We start from the raw sequence: 6360 nt of genomic DNA, 5'->3' as shown, positions 1-6360 counted from the left end.
GAATCCTAGTGGTACTGAGGTAAGATGTATTTTGGCACAGCACAAAAAGTCCCAAGCTATTGTGAAAGATTTACTTAGATAACTTTCTGTAAAAAATGCAAGAGTCATTACAAGTATCCCATTTACTTCTAACTTTGAAGTTAAAAAATCACAAATGCTTTAGCTAGCTAAATATTTATAATAGCTTGTCTTTATGCATGCAATGCATAATGCCTTCCAAGTACTTTAACAAGCTAGAAATAGAGAAACATCCAAAGCTGAAAGAGCCATATTTGGGGTGAAAAATGGAAATTGTTTAAAAACATCACATTCAGTTAGAAGAGAAATGACACATTTTAATGTATGGGCTATTTTGAGTCAAGCAGGCGGCAAGGATTATAGTTAGAATTTGGCCAGAATATCAGACCAGGATATCATACTTGCAAAAGAGAGCAGCTGTCAGTAATAAAAGTAAATAGGCAATAGGAGCCCTCCAAAGAAAGGGACATCTGCACCCATGGGCAGCCTGGAGGCTGAGCTCAGGCACGACCTGTGTGCAGCAATTTCAGGGCTCCTTCCTGCAGTGCCCCAGGTTTTTCTGGTGAGGAAGAATTCCTTGAAATAAACACCTACTGGTCCAAAATTACCCACAAGATGCCCAAGGCATATAGTGCAGTTGTACTCATTTGTCTTGCAAAGTTCTTGGAATATGGATGCTCCTCTTTCAGCATAGGTTCTCCCTCACTCAAGCAATAATTCTCCCTTTTCTACAACTTGGATTTCTTCCCTGAACACCACCACAGCCCTTTGATATCAGCCAGCACAGCAGCAATGGCAACAGGTGAAAGCCCTGGGTTCTTTCCCAGTCCATGCCTACAACTGCTGCAGATATAAAACATCTTTGTGAGGAGTTCCTGATGCTGGCAGGAGCAGCCACAAGATGGGTATTCCAGTGATGCTACAAGCTGTCACTATTGCCACTTGGCAGCCAAGCTTGTCACTGCAGGCCTGACCTCAGCCTTCACTGCTTTGGGTTCTTGCAAATTGACTCCCACGTCACTAAATGCTATTTTCATTACTGAGAAAGAATGAAGAGGGGCACATTTGCTCTGCAATCAATACATTTGTCAGTGCAGTCAAAACTTTGGGTAGACAGGCACACAATTAATTGCCCAAAGTGCTTGAAAATTTGCATTGAATTCATTTTTATATATGCCATTAGCCAATTTCCTGCAGTTTATCCATTTATGAATTAATTGTTATGTGTGCCTGCAAAATGCAAAGCTTTATTCTCTATAAATCAGAAATTGCATTGTGGCACTTGTGCCCGTAGGGTTTTTTTCTCTGTTTTTAAAGTCTGTTTGGCAAATGCTATGGTTTTGTTTGCTGAAATTTCATGACAGATGCAGACTGGTAGTGCAATGAAAATGCATTTGACCATTTGTGAGGACTCCCAAAGAGCTGAAAGCAGAGAGGCACGGGGGAAGGAGAGCAGGGAGAACCAGGACTTCTCCTGTGTCATTTTCCTATGGAGACTCAGCTGGGTGCTGTAAAGCACTGAACATTCTGTGACCAACAAATAACACTCTCTGTTTTGTGTCTCAATTGCAGCTCCAGACCCCTCCTTTCACCAAACAGACACGCTGTCTAAAAGCTGTTGCATTAAACATTTTCTTCCATGTATAACAGTGCTGGAAATTTTCCTCTCTGGGCAGCTCAGGGGTCACAAATGAGCTCCCAACCTCTTTCTACAAAGTTTCATACAAATTTATTGATCAAAAGCTACAGCCTGAAGTCAACAAAAGTGGCAAGGAAAGATAAGTGGTGTTATTCTTCACCCAAATGAGACAGAGAATGGCACTTCTTTGGGGTGAGTCTCCTTAGTCCAGAGGGCCCATGAAGAAAACACACTACAGAAGATATAGACAACCTGGGGCAAAGAATTTGAGGTGGATTTATTCCAGTTCAAGGTTATTATGACTGTAATTTTTTTCCTTTCCTTTCAGCTCTGAGATTTTCATGGAAAAGCAGACCGGCTTGCCTAGGATAATAAAAGACACCATTTCCCAGAAATGGGAGACAATTTTCTGAATCCTTACCCAGTACCTTATCATACCTTCCTTCTTTATTTCTCCATCTTCCAACACCACTTCCAGCATATTGAACACAACCTTGGCTTTGAAAAAAAAATAAATAATAACCCTTATTTACAGACAGAACGGCTCTATACAGGAGTCTGAAAACTCCTATCCTCTCTTTTCCTAGTCAAGATATACATCAAGGGCTTTGACAAGGATGGGAAAAAAGTAACTGAAGTGACTGTTTCGAAGATGTGTGGCTGACAGAAGACTGCCCCATGATATAAATATGATATATATGTACAGCTATAAGTGAGCATCTCTTTGGAAGCACACACCTGAGATATCCCTTGCAGCCTTCACCTAAACTAATGTATCTTCAGATGCACATTTTCATCCAAGACTCAGTATATTCCCTGACTCTCAGTTAAAACAGAAAGGCAGCTTCTATGCCAAAGGGAGATTCTGTGAACTGCTCTCAGCTGGGAGTCTCGTTTGTGCAGCTCACAGAAAGGCTCTGAAAAGCTGCACATTAACGTGAAACACAAATGCTAACAGGGCACAATGAGGCTGTTCTCACAAATGTCTCATCAATAAACATCATAAAGGACCTGCGTCAAGAAATAGTACTCCATCTACACCATAAGCAAACCATAATAAATAATGAAAACATAAATAGGAGAGCAATAAGGAAGGCAGGCAGAGAGTACAAATGAGACCACAGAAACACAAATAAAGCAGCAAGGTTACTGGTGAAAACAGAGGATATTTTCTATATAGGAAATTGTGCATATCTTTCTGCTACAATAGACATCAGTACTGGGGTGAGGAGTAAAATGCATGGATTCATTCTTTTATCAAGATGTTGGAGCACAGGGAACCAAGTCCTTTGTGTTTGCAAAGAGTCACTTGGGAAAAAGTAATTTGAATTTATTTTTAAGTGAAGCACTTGCACATCTCACATTGCAATGTGAATCAGAATTCAAGGAGCTTTTATTTCTGCAGTGTAACTCACTTCAAGAAGCCTCTGTTCTTGAATGAGTATATCCACACAGTCCATTTTGGTTTGTGCAATCAACATTAAATTCACCAGACTAGATTAACTGTCTGGAGCACCTCCACACAGACAGACAGTAAATAAGGAAAAGAGATGCACCTCAGACAAAGAAAAGAATAAGACAGGACTACAAATCTCATTTTATCTCGTGCTGCAGGTAAAGCTCATCTCTAAAGGTATCAGGTGAGTGCAAATGTAGTCCTTAATTCATCCAACAAATGCACAAACCACATTGGCACAGAAAATGAGTAAGCTAGCATCCATATGAAAAGGCTTTTGAAAAACTAAGTTAAAGATAAAAATTGGAATCTATTTATTCTTGAGTTCTTAAAGGATAGGCATTTTCTTTAATTAGAAGCAAGCATCCACATAACAAATGCAACCTTGTAACTTTTAATAGCTGGAGCATAATCACAATCAGTTGTGATGGAAATTCCAGATTGCACTCTCTCATCTCTCGACCTTGGAGTCACCATGTTTCTATCTGTAATTAATACCTTTGTATTAGGGGGAAATGACATTGTAGGGCAAGTCAGTAAATACAGGCAGCCTAATGTCCTTCATATTGTCACAAGTGCCACAGGTCGAGTCTGTGCCTGAAGCTGCTGCAGCCCAGCAGCTGCACAGGCAGTGCTTGTCTTCCTGGGCAGAAAGGACTGACCACAGAAGGTCAGGGAGGTGCACAGTGAGGAGGGCACTGGAGAGCTGTCCTGCACAGCTTCCTGCAGCTCCTCCTCATGGGCTCCCTTCTGTCAGCAAGGAAAGGGATGGGATGTTGGTAGGTGGAACCTGCTGTAAATCAAGGCTGTAATTCGACTGCCTTTCAGGTGTCCTGTATGTAAAACTGGACAAACTACCAAGCAGCTGCATAACAAATACTGTTCTCTTCCAGCACCAAGTGGTGTTAGAGCAGAACAAACTGTATTAATGAACCAGGCACCCACACAGTCCAGACCTTTCTCCTTCTAATTGCTCCCTTTGTTCTACACATTTCACGAAAAGAAAAGAACAAATATTTATATCTTGTTGGAGAGAGGGATTTTTGTCCCTCTCTGCTCTTCTCCAGGTTAAAACCGAGTGATGACTCCTCCAAGGTTGGCTGGAGGCCATGGCAACATCTATTACGTGGGACTGACCAGCTTTATACTTGAAGAAACTCAATTTTACCTGAAAAAAAAAAAAAAAAAAAAAGAAACCAAATCGACACAAACCAAAGAGCACCAAATTTATCTTTCATTAGTCTCTGCATTAAATAAAAAATTAAAAAAGGAAAAATCATGTTTGTGTCCCCTACCCTCCCCCATTCCTCACAGGTCAGAATTATTGGGCTGTTGAATAACAACAAAAGGCAGCAAAAAGTTTTGCCTTTGAGCTGCAAAAGAAATGCCCTTGCCTTCGGTGGCACTTGTGCAAGAGCTCAAACTCTGTTCTGAAAGACCAGAAGAGAGAGGAGCAGAGTGATGTGAGGAGTAAACTCAGAGAAATGCTGATTGTGAGATACTGAAATGCTATTTCCTGGAGTAATTATTTGCCTCAGTGAGTGCCCAGAAATCAGCCACACTTAAGGTAGTTTGACACTTCACTCAGCTTTGTGTAGCACAGCTCTCTGGTTAAGCCACACACTTAGAGCTCTAACATGCCTCTCCTCTTTATGGCATCATTTAGAACATTTTATTAGCCATATTTTTAAAATCCCACATGATTTCTTCAAAACTGGCCTCTATTTACCTTGCTTTCTATCTGTAAAACAGGATACAACTTCCTATCTGTATGGTATCAGTAAAAAAAGCATCAGGCTGCATAAAAAGGATTCTCTAATCTTCTTGGATAAAACACAAGCTCTTTCAAGAACCAGAGACACTCAAAAAAAAAAAAATCTCTACCCTGCCATCACATCTGGAAACGTGGTGCTCTGCCTCTCACTGAGAATTTCACTGTTGAAGAGCTTGTTTTAATTATTTTCCTGTTTGAAAGAACAGCTCAGCTCATTGACCTCCCTGCCTCATTCCCTCTCTCCAACCAGATTTGGTGCAAATACAGACAGGTCAGACACCTGTAAAACCCAGGTGATTAATTTTAAAGCACGTCTGAGGTTCCAAACCAAATGAAAAAGTGAAGTGTAGCAAACAGGGGCTCTGGGGCCTCCAGCAGGGTGAAGAGAGAAGCAAGAAGCACAGGCAGTGTCTCAGTCCCTTCAGAAACAGCAACCCAAAGTGCACAGAGCAAGCCCAGCAGGCAGAGCTGGAGCGCGGCCACAACTCCTCCTCACGCCAGGGCGAGATGTTCCCTGTGCCCTTTGATGGTAGAGGTTAGCAAGAGGCACACAGAGCTCCAGACCTGCCCACCGAGGTGTCTGTAACTTGAATAAAGAAACTCCCAAGGGAAAGGTCACGGCCCAGGGCAGGGCTCCCAAAAGGAAAGACACGCAGCAGCTTCTCGTGAGGCACCGCGACGATTTGCATGCGCCGTGTACAAGACAGCAACACATGGCACAGGAGCTTGTTGACAACTTAATGACTCTGTTACTTACTCTGGTGGCCAAACAAAAGGAGATGCAGCTCTGTAGTCTGGTCAAGTACGAGGAGATTCTGTGAGTCTAACTTTGGAAGCTGGTACCTGAAAATTGTGCATCTTGTCAGTGGGAAATATGCTGTTAGCACTGAATTCTAGACCTTTAAAATTTAAAGCTCCAAAGTCCAAATAACCAGACACTGTTGTTTCGTAAACTTGTGCCTTAGAGGGCTTCCTCCACAAATTTGTATGGATATACCATAAAGGACTGCAGAGAGCTCTGAATATGTCATAAAAGGAAAATGCTACTCAAGCTGTATATGTTTCCATAATGAGAAAAGCACTGTGTCTGTGAAGGCTTATACAACAGTGACTTCTGCTGTGAAAACCTTGTCAAACCACCATATCACTTATGAGGGTTAAAATTGCCTGCTATTGCTCCCATTAGTCAAAACACTGAATATGCTTTAAATAGAAATTTAACAATATGCCTCTGGCAGGGGCATTAGAAATGTGATGGGCTTCAGCTCCCATTGTCGTGTTTTAGTAGGAAAAGGATGCAGGCACAAAAACCCAACCATTCACTAGTGCCAAAACAAAACCAAAACCTTTTCATTTCCATGAAATTGTGAACACCTACTTTTAAGTCACAGGTGGAGTCAAAGGAGTGTTCAGGACTTGCACCTGACATCTTGAGTGCATGCCATTGCCTCTTACCTGAGTTAAAAGCAGAGG

This window comes from Zosterops lateralis, assembly GCF_965231275.1.
Source record: "Zosterops lateralis genome assembly, chromosome: 8".
NCBI classification, from domain to species: Eukaryota; Metazoa; Chordata; class Aves; order Passeriformes; family Zosteropidae; genus Zosterops; species Zosterops lateralis.
Note: the sequence above shows the minus strand (reverse complement) of the source record.